Here is a 14,362-nt window from a genome sequence, read left to right as displayed (position 1 = left end):
GGGATAAGTGCTTTGCAGAGGATTGGAACAGGGTGACTCCCTAGAGAGTATCTAGATTGGAGTTAAGAGGTTCTCACCGAATTCAGTTAATCTCACTGAATTAGGCTGAGACCTGAACACCTAGAAGGAGCCAGACACACAGATTAAAGAGAAGGTCATTCCCAGCAGAGAAAATAGATTGTACAAAAGCCCTGAGGCAGAAATGGGCTCCCGGGGCGCCTGGGTGGCGCAGTCGGTTAAGCGTCCGACTTCAGCCAGGTCACGATCTCGCGGTCCGTGAGTTCGAGCCCCGCGTCAGGCTCTGGGCCGATGGCTCGGAGCCTGGAGCCTGTTTCCGATTCTGTGTCTCCCTCTCTCTCTGCCCCTCCCCCGTTCATGCTCTGTCTCTCTCTGTCCCAAAAATAAAAAATAAAAAAATAAAAAAAAATGTTGAAAAAAAAAAAGAAATGGGCTCTGGCTGCAGTTAGTGTGCCCAGAACACAATGGGCAAAATGGAAAATGGTACACAGGAGGGTCTGAGGAGCAGGCTGGGCCCAGATCATGTAGGGCTTTGTTAGCAAGGATCCCTGTTGGCCCTCACAGCAGTCCTGAGAAGGAGACAGGGCTGGTAGTAAGTCATAGGTGGAAAGTGGATGTTCAGTGGTAAGTCTGAGACTAGAACCCATGTGCCCCTCCTGATCACATGTACACAGGCTCACTCCCCATTGCCTCCCTTGCGCTGAGCAACCTACAGAGGGATGTGGGCTATGACACTATTAGCCAGAACAGTGCCTCCGGAGCCTTAATATGAACGCCAATTGCCCAGAGATCATTTTAGATGCCGACTCCGATTCAGGAAGACGGGTGGGGCTGGAGTTCTGCCTTCCTGAGCAGCTCCCAGGCTATGCTGTTGCTACTGATCCAGGAGCCACGCTTTTGAGTAGCAGGGCTCTACGTCATCACCGGCTCCTGCCCTGAACGTGCCAGGCCACACGGAGGAGTTCAAGGTCTCAACGAAAGCCACAGAGTGAATTGCTCCATTTCCTAGGCCCCCTCTTTAAAGGAAGACTGGTTTAAATCAGTCATTTGAAGGTAAAGGGAAGTTCGGTTTCAAAACCAAGTAGCAAAGGAAGTGAAGTGGCTTAGTGTGACATTGACTTCAACTTTTCCAGTTCGTATTTTGCTCTATTGATAAAAACTCATCATGGACGCATGACGTGTTTTCTTCAAATAATTGCAGCATACCTCATCCTAAGCTTGTTAGCAAACTGGCTTTTCCCGAGAAGTGCCTACAGACCTGCAGGCACTTCTCGGGAAAAGCCAGTTTGCCAGCAATACTCATGCTTCAGCTGTGACCTTGCGACGAGGTCAGCTGTATTGACTCTCTGTGGAGGCCCCAGCCAGCAACGTGACTTTAGTGCCATCCTCGTATGCATCAAACTTCCTTCTGTGATGTACACGAGTTGACCACAGAGCTTTCAGAGCACATTGTTAGGCAAGCACCTTAAATGTCAATTTTAATATAATGTTCCTTAATTTTTCATGGGAGGCTAAAATTCCAAATATCTAGATTTCCTCAGAAATTCACTTTTTTTATATATTGTAAAATACACATTCAATTTCCCATCTTAGCTATTTCTAAGTGTACCACTCAGTGTATTAAATCCATTTATATTGTCCAGCCATCACCACTGTTCATCCCTAACTTTTCATCTTGTAAACCTGGACCTCTATACCTATTTAACAATAGCTCCCTGTTATCCCCTCCCCCCCCCCCCCAGCCCTTGAAAACCACTGTTCTACTTTGTACTACTTTGCGTTCTACTTTGTGCCAATTTGTACAACACGGATGTACAAATATCTCTTTGAGGGGTGACTGGGTGGTTCAGTTGGTTAAGCGTCTGACTTCGGCTCAGGTCGTGATCTCGCAGTTCATGAGCTCAAGCCCCATGTCGGGCTCTGTGCTGACAGCTCAGAGCCTGGAGCCTGCTTCGGATTCTGTGTCTCTCTCTCCCTTTCTGCCCCTCCCCTGTTTACACTCTGTCTCTCTCCCTCTCCCTCTCTCTCTCAAAAATAAACATTAAAAGAAATTTTTTTTAATCTCTTTGAGACCCTGTTTTTAATTCTGTATACCCAGAAGTGGAATTGCTGGATCATATGGTAATTCTATTTAACACTTTGGAAATGTTATTCTGCTTTCCAGACCAGCTGTACTATTTTACATTGCCACCAACAGTGTGGAAGACTTCCACTTTCTCTACATCCTCACGCTGTTTTCCATTTTTCTTTTATTTTTTGTTTTATCTTTTTAAGTTTATTTATTTTGAGAGAGGGAGACAAAGAGAAAGAGCACAAACAGGGGAAGGGCAGAGAGAAAGAGAGAATCCCAAACAAGCTCCACACTGTCCGCGTGGAGCCCGATGAGGGGCTTTGAGCCACTAGATCATGCCCTGAGCTGAAACCAAGAGTGTGACACTTAAACGACTGAGCCATCTGGGCACCACTCCATTTTTGTTTTATAATGGCCATTCAAATGGGTGTGCAGTGGTATCTCATAGTTTTGATTTGCATTTCCCTAATTGATGTTGAACATCTTTTCATGTACTATTCCTGTATCTTCTCTAGAGAAATGGCTATTCAAGTTCTCTACCCATTTATTTTTAGTTTACTTTTTAAGTTTATTTATTTATTTATTTTGAGAGAGAGGGAGAGAGAGAATCCTAAGCAGGCTGGCACTGTCAGCATGGAGCTTGATGAGGGGCTCAAACCCACAAACCATGAGATCATGACCTGAGCCAAAATCAAGAGTTGGATTCTCAACCAAATGAGCCACCCAGGCACCCCTCTTCACCCATTTTTTAATTGGGTTGTTGGTTTTTTTGTTGCTGAGTTTTAGGAGTTCTCTATGTATTCTGGATATTAACCCCTTATCAGACATATGATTTGCAAACTTTTTCTCCCATTCTATGGGTTGCCTTTTTACTCTGTGAATAATGTCTTTTGATGCACACAGTTTTAAAATTTTCATGAGGTCTACTTTGTCAATTTTTTCTTTTGTTACCTGTGCCTTTGGTGTCACATACAAGAAATCATTGTGAAATCCAATGTCATGAAGCTTTTCTTGTATGTTTTCAGAGTTTTATTGTTTTAGGGATTATGTTTAGGTCCTTGATTTATTTTGAGTCAATTTTCTATATATGGAGTTAGGTAAGGGTTCAACTTCTTTTCTTTTTTTTTTTTTTTTTTTTTTGCTTGTGGATATCCAGTTTTCCCCCCACCATTTATTGAAAAGACTGTCCTTTTCCCATTGAATGGAAAAAATCATTTGACCATATATGTGAGGGTCGATTTCTGGGCTCTGTATCCTGTTCCACTGGTCTATATGTCTGGCTTTATGCCAATACCACACTATTTTGATTACTACAGCTTTATAGTAAGTTTAGACATCAAAGAAGTGTGAATCCTTCAGTTTTGTTCTTTTTCAAGACTGTTTTCATTATTTGGGGTTTTCTTGAGATTACATATGAGTTTGGGATGTATTTTTTCTATTTTTGCAAAAAATGTTGGGATTTTGATAGAGATTATATTGAATCTGTAGATCACGTTAGGTAGTATTAACATTTTAACAATATTAAGTCTTCAAGTCCATGAACGTGGAGTGTGTTTTCATTTACTTATGTCTTTAATTTCTTGCAGCAATGCTGTTTAGTTTTCATTACACAAGGTTCTCATCTCCTTGGTTAATTCCTAAGTATTGTATTCTTTATGATCCTATTGTAAATGGAACTGTCTTTATAACTTTTCATTGTCTGTGTATAGAAATGTGACTGGTTTTTGTGTGTCTGACTTTGTATCCTGCACTTTGCTGAATTCATGTATCAGTTCTAACAGCTTTTTTGCGAAGTCTAAGGTTTTCTACATATAATATCATATTATCTGCAAAGAGAGATCATTTGACTTCTTCCTTTCTAATTTGGCTATCTTTTATTTATTTATTTATTTTTCTTGCCTAACTGCTCCAGCTAGAACTTCCAGTACTGTGTTAAATACAAGTGGTAAAAGCGGTCATCCTTGTCTAGTTCCTGATCTTAGAGGAAAAGCTTTCAGTCTTTCACCATTTAATATGGTGTTTGCTGTGGCTTTTATTATGCAGAGGTAGTTTACTTCTCTTCCTGTTTTGTTGAGTGTTTTTATCCAGAAGGGGTGTTGAATTTTGTCAAATGCTTTTTCTGTATTAATTGAGATGATCTTATGGCTTTTTCCCTTCATTTTGTTGGTGTGGCCTACTACAATGATCAAGTTCATATATTGACCCATTCCTGTATCCCAGGAATAAATTCCACTTGGTCATTGTATATAATCCTTTTTGCATCAGTGTTTGTAAGGAGTATTGGTCTGTACTTTTCTTGTAGTGTCTTTGTCTGGCATTAGTCAGGGTTATGCTAGCCTCAATGAATGAGTAAGGAAATGTTCTCTCCTCCTCCATATTTTGGAAAAATTTGGTAAAGATTGGTATTACTTTTTTTTTTTTTTTTTTTTGAGAGAGAGAGAGAGAGAGAGAGAGAGAGCATGAGCGGGGGAGGGACAGAGGGAGAGGGAGACAGAATCTGAAGCAGGCTCCAGGCTCTGAGCACAGAGCCAAAGTCGGATGCTCAACCAACTGAGACACCCAGGCACCCCAGTATTAATTTTTCTTTAATTGTTTGGTAGGAATTACCAGTGAAGCCATCAAGTTCAGGACTTTTTCTGATATGAAGATTTTTTATTACATATTCAGTCACCTTACCAGTTATAAGTTGGTTCAGATTTTCTATTTCTTCATGATTTAGTCTTGGTAGATTTTGTGTTTCTAAGAATGTGTCCATTTCATCTGGGTTATCCAATTTTGGTGTACAATTATTCAGGTACTCTCTTATAATCCTTTTTATTTTTCTAGAATCAGTAGTAATGTCCCCACTTCTTTTTCTGATTTTAGTAATTTGAGTCTTTTCTCTCTCTCTCTCATCTAGGCAAAGATTTGTTAATTTTACTGATCTTTTTGAAGAACCAACTTTTGGTTCTATTGATTTCCTGTTGTTTTTCTATTCTATATTTAATTTCTCTCTTCTCCAGTCCTTACTATTTCCTTCCTTTTGCCAGCTTTGGGTTTAGTTAGTTCTTCTTTTCCTAGTTTCCTAGGTTGTAAAGTTAGGTTTTTGATTTGAGAAATTTTGTTTTTAATGTAAACATTTATGGCTATAAATTTTCCCATTAGCACTTCTCTTGCTACATCTCATAAATTTTGGTATGTTGTGTTTTCACTTTTCACTTATATCTGTTTTCTAATTTCCTTTATGATTTTTAATTCGAGCCATTTGTTGTTTAATCATGTATTGTTTAACTTATACAATTTTGTGAAATTTTCAGCTTTACTTTAAAAAAATTTCTTTTCAACATTTACTTATTTTTGAGAGAAAGAGAGAGAGAGAGAGAGAGAATGCGAGTGCAAGAAGGGCAGAGAGAGGGAGACAGAGGATCCGAGTCTCATAGCACAGAGCCTAATGCAGGGCTTGAACTCAAGAACCGTAAGATCATGGCCTGAGCTGAAGTCAAGAGTTGGCCACTTAACTGACTGAGCCACCCAGGCTTCCCTCAGCTTCACTTTTGTTATTGATTTATAACTTTATCCTGTTGTGGTCAGAGAAAATGCTTTGTATGGTATCCATCTTTTTACATCTAATGAGACGTAATTGGTGGTCTAAAATGTGGTCTATTCTGGAAAATGTTCATGTGTACTTGAGAAGAATATGTATGCTACTGTTGGGTAGAGTGTTCTGTATATGTCTGTTAGATCCAGTTGGTTTATGGTGTTTAAGTCCTCTGTTTCCTTACATAACTTCTGTTTGTTCTGTTCCTTATTGTGGGGGGAGGCACTGAAGTCTTCAGCCGTTATTGTAAAACTGTCTATTTCTCCCCTTCAATTCTTGCTTCATATATTTTTCATGGTCAGTCATTAGATGTACAAATATTTTTAACTGTTACATCTTCTTGCTGTATTGAACCTTTTATTAATATATAATGTTCTTCTTTGTCTCTCATAAACTTTTGTGATTTAAAGTCTGTTTTGTCTTGGGGCACCTGGGTGGTTCAGTCTATTAAGCGTCCAACTCTTGATTTCAGTTCAGGTCATGATCTCATGGTCATGAGATCAAGTCCCATGTCAGGCTCCATGCCCAGCATAGAACCTGCTTAAGAGTCTCTTTCTCCCTCTCCCTTTCCCCCTCCCTGACTTGTGTGTATGTATGTGCTCTCTCTCAAAAAATATAAAAATACTCTATTTTGTCTGATATTGCCATAGCCACCTGTGCTCCCTTTTGATTAGTATTCACATGGAATATCTTTTTCCATCCTTATCCTTCCAGCCTGTTCATGGCTTTGAACCTCAAGTGAGCTTCTCTTGGACAGCATATAGTTGGGGGTCATGTGTTTTTATCCATTCTGCCAATCTTTCAATTGGAGGTTTTAATCTATTTACAAATTTAAAGTAATTACTGATTAGTTCTATCATTGTGCTGTTTGTTTTCTATATGCCCTGCAGCCATTTTGTCCTTTATTTCCTGTCCTTCTTTTGTGTTTAGTTGATTTTTTTTTTTTTTTTTTTTTTGCAATAAAATGTTTGAATTCCTTTAGGGGCACCTGGGTGGCTCAGTCAGTTAAGCATCTGACTTCAGCTCAGGTCATGATCTCGTGGTTTGTGAGTTTGAGCCCCGCATCGGGCTCTGTGCTGAGAGCTCAGAGCCTGGAACCTGCTTTGGATTCTGTCTCCCTCTCTCTCTGCCCCTTCCCTACTCATGCTCTCTCTCTCTCTCTCTCTCTCTCTTTCTCTCTCTCTCTCATAAATAAACAAACATTAAAAACAAATAAATTCTTTTATTATTTCCTTTTGTGTATATTCTATAGCTACTTTGTGGTCATCATGTGGATTACATTTAATATCCAAGAGTTAAAATACTCTAATTTTAATTCATACCAGTTTAACTTCAATAACATAAAAACTTTGCGTATTTGCAGCTCTGTCTTGTCCCTTTCAGTTGTTGGTGTCACAGAATTACATCTTTATACACTGTGTGCCAAAAAACATAAACTCATAATTCATTTAAATTCATTAGTCTCCTAAATTATGTAGGAAGCAAGATTTGTTGATACAAACCAAAGTTACAGTAATACTGGCTTTTACACTAGAACTCAGGGTTTTTTAAATTTTTTTTTAACATTTATTTATTATTTAGAGACAGAGCATGAACATGGGAGGGGCAGAGAGAGGGGGACACACAAAATCCAAAGCAGGCTCCAGGCTCTGAGCTGTCAGCACAGAGCCTAACATGAGACTTGAACTCATGAACCATGAGATCATGACCTGAGCCGAAGTTGGATGCTTAACTGAGCCACCCAGGCACCCCTAACTCAGGTTTTCTCTTAAAATATATCTCTCTTATATCATGTAGAAAACAAAATGTACAGTTATAAACCATTATCACAATAATACTAGCTTTTATAATTGCCCATGTTTCTTTTATTAGATTTTTATCTCTCCATGTGGCTTTGAGTTACTATCTAGTGTCCTTTCATTTCACCTTGCAGGACTCCCTTGAGCATTTCTTGCAGGGCAGGTCTAGAGGTCACAAACTCCCTCAGCTTTTGCTTACCTGGGAGTGTCACAATTGCTCCCTCACTTTTGAAGAACAGTTTTGCTAGGTATAGGATTGGTTGACATTTTTTTTTTTCTTTTAGCATTTTAAATATGTTGACCCACTGTCTTCTGGCTCTGAAATTTCTGATGAGAAATCTATTCATAATCTTATTGAAGATCCCTTGTTATATGATGATTTGCTTCTCTTTTGCACCTCTCAAGATTCTCTGTCTTTAGCCTTTGAAAGTTTAATTAGAATGAGTCTTAGTGTGGGCCTCTTTAAATTCATCTTACTTGGAGTTTGTTGACCTTCTTGGATATTGATATTTATGCCTTTCATCAAATTTGGGAAGTTTTCAGCCATTATTTCTTCAGATGTTCTCTCCATTTCAGTCTCTTTTTTTCTGGGATGCCCATGATATGTACATTGGTCTTCTCAATGGCATCATGTCCCACAGGTCCCTTAGGTTTTGTTCACTTTCCTTCAATTTTTTTTCCTCTTCCTCGGCCTCAATAATTTCCATTGGCCTGTCTTCAATTCACTGAATCGTTCTTCTGCTGTTCAAATCTGCCTTTGAATCTGCCAGTTAATTTTTCGTTTTAGTTATTGAAATTTTCAGCTCCAGAGTTTCTTTTTGGCTTCTTTTTAGGTTTTCTTTTCTTTTCTTTTTTTTTTTAAGTTTATTTATTTTTAAAAGAGAGAAAGAGACAGAGCACAAGTGGGGGAGGGTCAGAGAGAGAGGGAGACACATAATCCGAAGTAGGCTCCAGGCTCTGAGCTGTCAGCACAGAGCCGACACAGGGCTAAACTCACGAACCATGATATCCTGACTTAAGCCAAAGTCAGAGGCTTAACCAACTGAGCCACCCAGGCACCCTTCTTTTTAAGTTTTCTGTTTCTCTGATATTTCCATTTTGTTCACACATCATTTCTTGACTTTCCACACATCTTCTTCTAGTTCTCTGAGCACCTTTAAGACAATTTTAAAGTCTTTGGCTAGATTATCATTAGGTCTTTTTCAGGGACAGTTTCTGTTAACTTATTTTTTCCTTTGAATACGTCATACTTTCCTGTTTCTTTGTATACCTTGTTATTTCATGTTGAACACTGGACATTTGAAACTAAAGATGTGGCAACTCTGTAAATCAGACTCTCTCTTTTCCCCAAGGTTTGCTAGTTTTGTTATTGTTTGTTTTTATAGGTTTTGTTTTTCTGTTTGTTTTAGGCTGTCTCAGTGCCAGGGAGCACCCTGGGGTGTAAACTTTAGGTCTTCTCAGGCCTTTTCTGAACCTTCCCCTCAGCATGTGTGGTCACTTTCTAATCTTCCCTGTATATGCAATTAGTTTTTAATGCCCTAGTCTTTAAGTCTGGCTCCTTAACAGGGAAAAAGTGAAAAATAAAAGGGGAAAGAAAAGGCATCAGCCCTTTAAATCCCTGGAAAGTCACCTCAACCAGAGGGAAAGGGGCTTGCAACAATGTGGGGAGGTTCTGTAATGGCTGCCTGCCTCTTTGTACCTCTGGAATCAGAAGAACCAATCACCATCAGAGCACAGAGCCCCCTATATTTAGATTTCAGGGTCCTTTTTGCCCATCCTAGCTCCCATCAGCTGAGTGCAAGCTGCTCCAGGGACATTTGTACAGCCACCTACCACATGACTAGGAGTGAAGGATGGGTAGCTGCTACTGAGCTAAGAGCTGAAACTGACCAAAATCAACTACAGTTTACCATCCGAGTCTTCTCCTGGAAGTTGCAGGCCTTCAATAGTCCCCAGAGTTCCAAATAGTTACAAAAGATCCATTCTGCCCATGCAATAGTTGTCTAGGCAGAGAGACAGTTTCCTGGTGCTTCTTACTTCACGATCTTCCCAGAAATGCTCTGAGGATTGATTTCTTTAAATGTATCTAATAAACTAGTTCTGAAAATACCCTCACTTGTCAAAACAACTTCATTTTTTTAAAACCAAAATCAGTATTCTTTACTTAACAGCTTGGTTTCAAATAACATAGCTGTTTCAAGTGAATATCCCTCCCATGGCTGAAAAACAACTACTGAGTGTTGTGAAAATTAATAAAGGAAAACCTCACTGAAGCAGAGTTGGGAGGCCAGGAAAAAGAGCAGTACCATGTAACATCAATTATAGACACCAACAGAAGAGTCCCCAGCAGGAAAGAATCATCAATTCCAAGTCCCAATAGGGAAAGATGGACACTGCATCTCCCACAAGAAATCTACCCTTGCAGCTCAGCCGACGAGGAACTGTCATCACCCTGAACTCTTGCTTTTCTCCAATAGACTTTCGTTCAAAACAACCCCTTCCAGCTTTCTCCTTCTCCATAATACCACATTCCTCTCCTTTCTTTGTCGGACATGCCTATGGTTTTCCCATAGATTGCATGTTCCAAATGATACTTCTCTTGTCATTCCTGAGTAAACCCATTTTTGCTGGTAAAATAACTATTTTTACTTTTTTAAGATTAACAGGGTATTCAAAGAAATGTAGTATAGATTCTGAATACAATGATAATAATATGTTTATCAAGTATTTACTATGAGTCATACTATTCTATATGTTAAGTGGATAAATTTGTAAATCTTCACGGCAACTTTTGAGGAGAAAAACTTGAGATTTTTGAAATGAGCAAAAGACATTCCTGGATATCCTGTAAGTGGGATATCTGATGTACGTAGAGTGTGTGCCCATGTCTTTGGGCTATTTTACAACTCTGTGAAGGTAGAAGTTAATTTATAGAGAACTGATAATGTGACTATGTCCTGACTGTTGAAGCAAAGAATTCCTATCCATGGCAGTGCAAATGAATTTTGTCCTGTAGAGTGTCAAATCCTCACTTGAACTGATTTTAACATTTTCCTGGTCCTCTCATTAAATAGTGAGTTAAAGAAAACCTTTGCCATATGTTTGTTTTACATCTGTCTGAGAGGCAACAGTCCCTACCTTACACCTGTTAACAGATTTTAATTTTTTTACTATAAGATAGGTAACACTGATAGTCCCATTGGATAGATGAGAAAGCACACTAATCTGCGAAGGCCGCATAGGTATTAGAGGATATGGATTCAAAACCCAGTGAGCCTAGAGCACCAGAGTCCAGCCCCTTAATACCTTGCAGTACCGTCTCCACAAAAGGAAAGATCCAAAATGTTTTGAGAAATGATAACTGTACTGGAGTAAGTTCACGTCTTCCAAAAAGATGCCCTTGAGGGAATAACCACTGCCATTCACATTATTTTAGAGGAAGTGGCATTTTCCTTAACATAAGAGTGCTCTCTGCTTTAAGCGGATCTTGTTCTGCATATCACAATGCTGACAAATTCTTCTAACTTGTTAAGGAAAGCTATTCAAAATAAATTCACACAATTACCCAAGCCTTGCTTCGTGTCCAGCTCTACTAGGTTCTATGAGAATAGGATTTGGGGCCCCTGGGTGGCTCAGTCGGTTGAGCGTCAGACTTCAGATCAGGTCATGATCTCATGGTTTGTGGGTTCGAGCCCTGCGTCAGGCTCTGTGCTGACAGCATGGAGCCTGGAGACTGCTTCGGATTCTGTGTCTCCCTCTCTCTCTCTGCCCCTAACCTACTCGCAGTCTGTCTCTGTCTCTCTCAAAAATAAATAAATATTTTTTAAAAAAAGAATAAAAGTGAATGACAATTTCTACCTCTGAGGAATTTACAATGAATCCTAAGAGAACCCCCTAAGTGTAAATCTGAAAATACAGGATTATTTAACTCAGGGAAAAAATTCTTAAGAGCCAGGACTATGATGGTTGAAAAAAAAAATGATTTGCTTGGATTCAAAGCTTTATATATCAGAGGATGTTTTAAGCCTCTTGAGTGGGGTATTCCTTGGGACCCAAAGTTGTTCCCAGCTCAAATGTGAACTTTTTAAAGCTTCAAATTGCTGCTTCTGTTATCTTTGAAGGTGCAATTTTCCTTAAGTATAATTCTGACCATTTCATTGCCTCTCTCAAAAAGCTTCAGTGGCTACCCACTGCCTACAGAAAAGGAAGGGGGTAAAGGAGGTGGATATTTTTGTGTGCATCTGGGGTGAAGACAGTGTATGAATTGCTCTCCACAAATTACGTTGTGTAATCCTCATAACAACCCTCTCCGGTCTTCCTGCTTAAATTGCTCTTTCTCTTTCTCTAAATGGCTTCTAATCTTCTTTTTATGCTTGCAGTTTTACTATTTTATGTTTATTAACATCCCACCAAAATTCTGTGGGGAATTAAGGGAGGTATAAAGAATTTTCTATTAGGAACACTGGAACAAACAAGATGGCTTAGGCATGACTGCAATCTAATTTCCTGAATAGATCATGAAAGTAATACAATGCAAAATGGCATATGCCTCATTTAACTTCATTCGTTAGCACACACGGTGTGTGCACACCCACTTGGCTGCATTTGCAGGCACGGCTGCCCTCATCCTCCAGACATGGCAGCTGGTCCTCAGTCTGGGGGAGACTGCAGCTCACCTCCTCCATTTTTATAACAGAGCATCAACTGTGCCATCTCCCAGCATCTGAAGCTTTCTGATCTCCATCAACAAGATCACACGTGGATCCTTGGGTGAACTCAGTCATGAAGAATAGACTGCTAACCATGGCCTGTCAACAGCTTAGTAAACGAAACAAGAGAGATACTAAAAGCCCTATCAGTCTCTTTCTCTTAGTTCCCACAACTTTTATTTCTGCATCAAACTTGATCCCAGAAAGCAGTACCCCTGGACTAATGGGAATGTATTTGTTCCTTGATTTTAGCAAAATGGCCATGTGAATCGCATCTCCATGTCTCCCAAAAAGTATTGTTGAGGACTTTCTCAATTATATTACCTATTGTTTTATTTATAAGAATCCATGTAAGAAAATTTTCTCAGAATTTAGTACAAGTAAAAGTGTGCCTCTTCAGACTTCTATGATTCATTGTATCAGACAGAGGAGTCCTATTGGTTCCCATTTTTAGCCTTCCTACCATGGAGCTCAGAACCAATTACTGTATTCATTGCCTCGCCATGGTTTCCCATAACATTGCCTTGGGTCTTTCCTTAAATAGTTTCTGATCTTTTTATACCTACAACTTTACTATTTTGTCTTAATTTAAAAAGCTACCCCAAATCTTGAGGAGAATTAAGAATGAATGAGTAGTACATAGTAGTAACTTAGGCATATACTAGTAACCTGCTGTTCCCAGTATTTAAAACATGTAGGAATGAGCCATTTTATGAAATACAAATTGCTAGGTGAGGAACATAAGCAAAACAGGCAATGAAGGCAAGAGTTGTAGTGTCCTGTCACTCTAGAACTTGACAAAGAGTGAACAGATCATATACATTACACAACACAAAATAGTAGTATGCTGCGTGCTGCATTTAAATTCAATAGTAAAAAAGATGTGAAGTTTAAAAAATTAAAATAAAAAAATAGTAGTATGCCAAGTATAACTCCACTCCATTTGATAAACAAACTTCTAAGGTCAGACACTGTGGTGTGTAACTTGTATGTAACTCGTGCATCAGAGGAAGAAAGTGTATCATCCAGTGAGGGGGGATGAACAAGAACACAATCATGGAATAATATGCTTTTCTTAAAAGTAGGAATGGGCATGGAGTGGTACAAAAGAACACAGGAAGGAATCCAAAGACAAGAAATCACAAAAGTTTCCTGGAAAGGGTGGCTTAGCCAAGACTTGAAACACTAGAGAAATTAGCCAGGCTGAGGAGGAAAGAGAAGATGGCTATTTTGGGTAGAAATACCATGAGCAAAGGCACAGAGCCATGGGGCACATACAGCATCGTGGGCACTCCAAGGAGCTGGGCATGGCAAGATCATAGGATGAGAGTGGGGTGTGGGAGGGTGTGGGAAATATATATATATATATATATATATATATATATATATAGTGAAATATTACCCAAACACAAAAAGAATGAAATCTTGCTATTTGCAACAATATGGATAGATCTTCAGGGTACAATGGTAAGTGAAATAAGTCAATCAGATTAAGATAAATGGCGTATGCTTTCACTCATGTGTGAAATTTAAGAAACAAAACAAAGAAAAAAACAAAGAGCAAAGAAAAAAAGGAACAAACGAAAAAACAGATTGTTAACTATAGAGAACAAACTGATGGTTACCAGAGGGGAGGTGGATGGAGGGATGGGTGAAACAGGTGATGGGGATTAAGGAGTACACTTATGATGAGCACTGAGTAATGTATAGAATTGTTGAATCACTATACTGTACACCTGAAACTAATATAACACTGTGTGTTAATTATACTGGAATTAATTTTTTAAATGAAACTGCTTAATTTTAGTGAATTAAACAGAACAAATAGTAGTTTAGACATGATGACTGATGATGAATCCATCAATTTGCATGTGGTAATTAGAGGCATAAACTCGACCTGATGACCAATTTGATCTTGGTTTTTAAGGGACAATTAGTTTTATGGGATAAAAAATGCAGGAGAAAATGGTTAGGGAATTATTTAATTAAAAGGAAGAAGGAAGGAATTAAGCAGTTTAAAAAAAAAATGAATGTTAAAGGGACCAAAATTCTCTAATACAATGATTAGCAGGAGGAAAACAATGGAAAAGAAATGGAGTCTTGTAAAAATCAAGCTGCTTTTCTAAAGTATAAGTCAGCACACTCAGAAGCATATATAAAGAAAAAAGAATCAGAAAAGTGACAAATG

This window comes from Neofelis nebulosa, chromosome 3 (assembly GCF_028018385.1).
Source record: "Neofelis nebulosa isolate mNeoNeb1 chromosome 3, mNeoNeb1.pri, whole genome shotgun sequence".
NCBI classification, from domain to species: domain Eukaryota; kingdom Metazoa; phylum Chordata; class Mammalia; order Carnivora; family Felidae; genus Neofelis; species Neofelis nebulosa.
Note: the sequence above shows the minus strand (reverse complement) of the source record.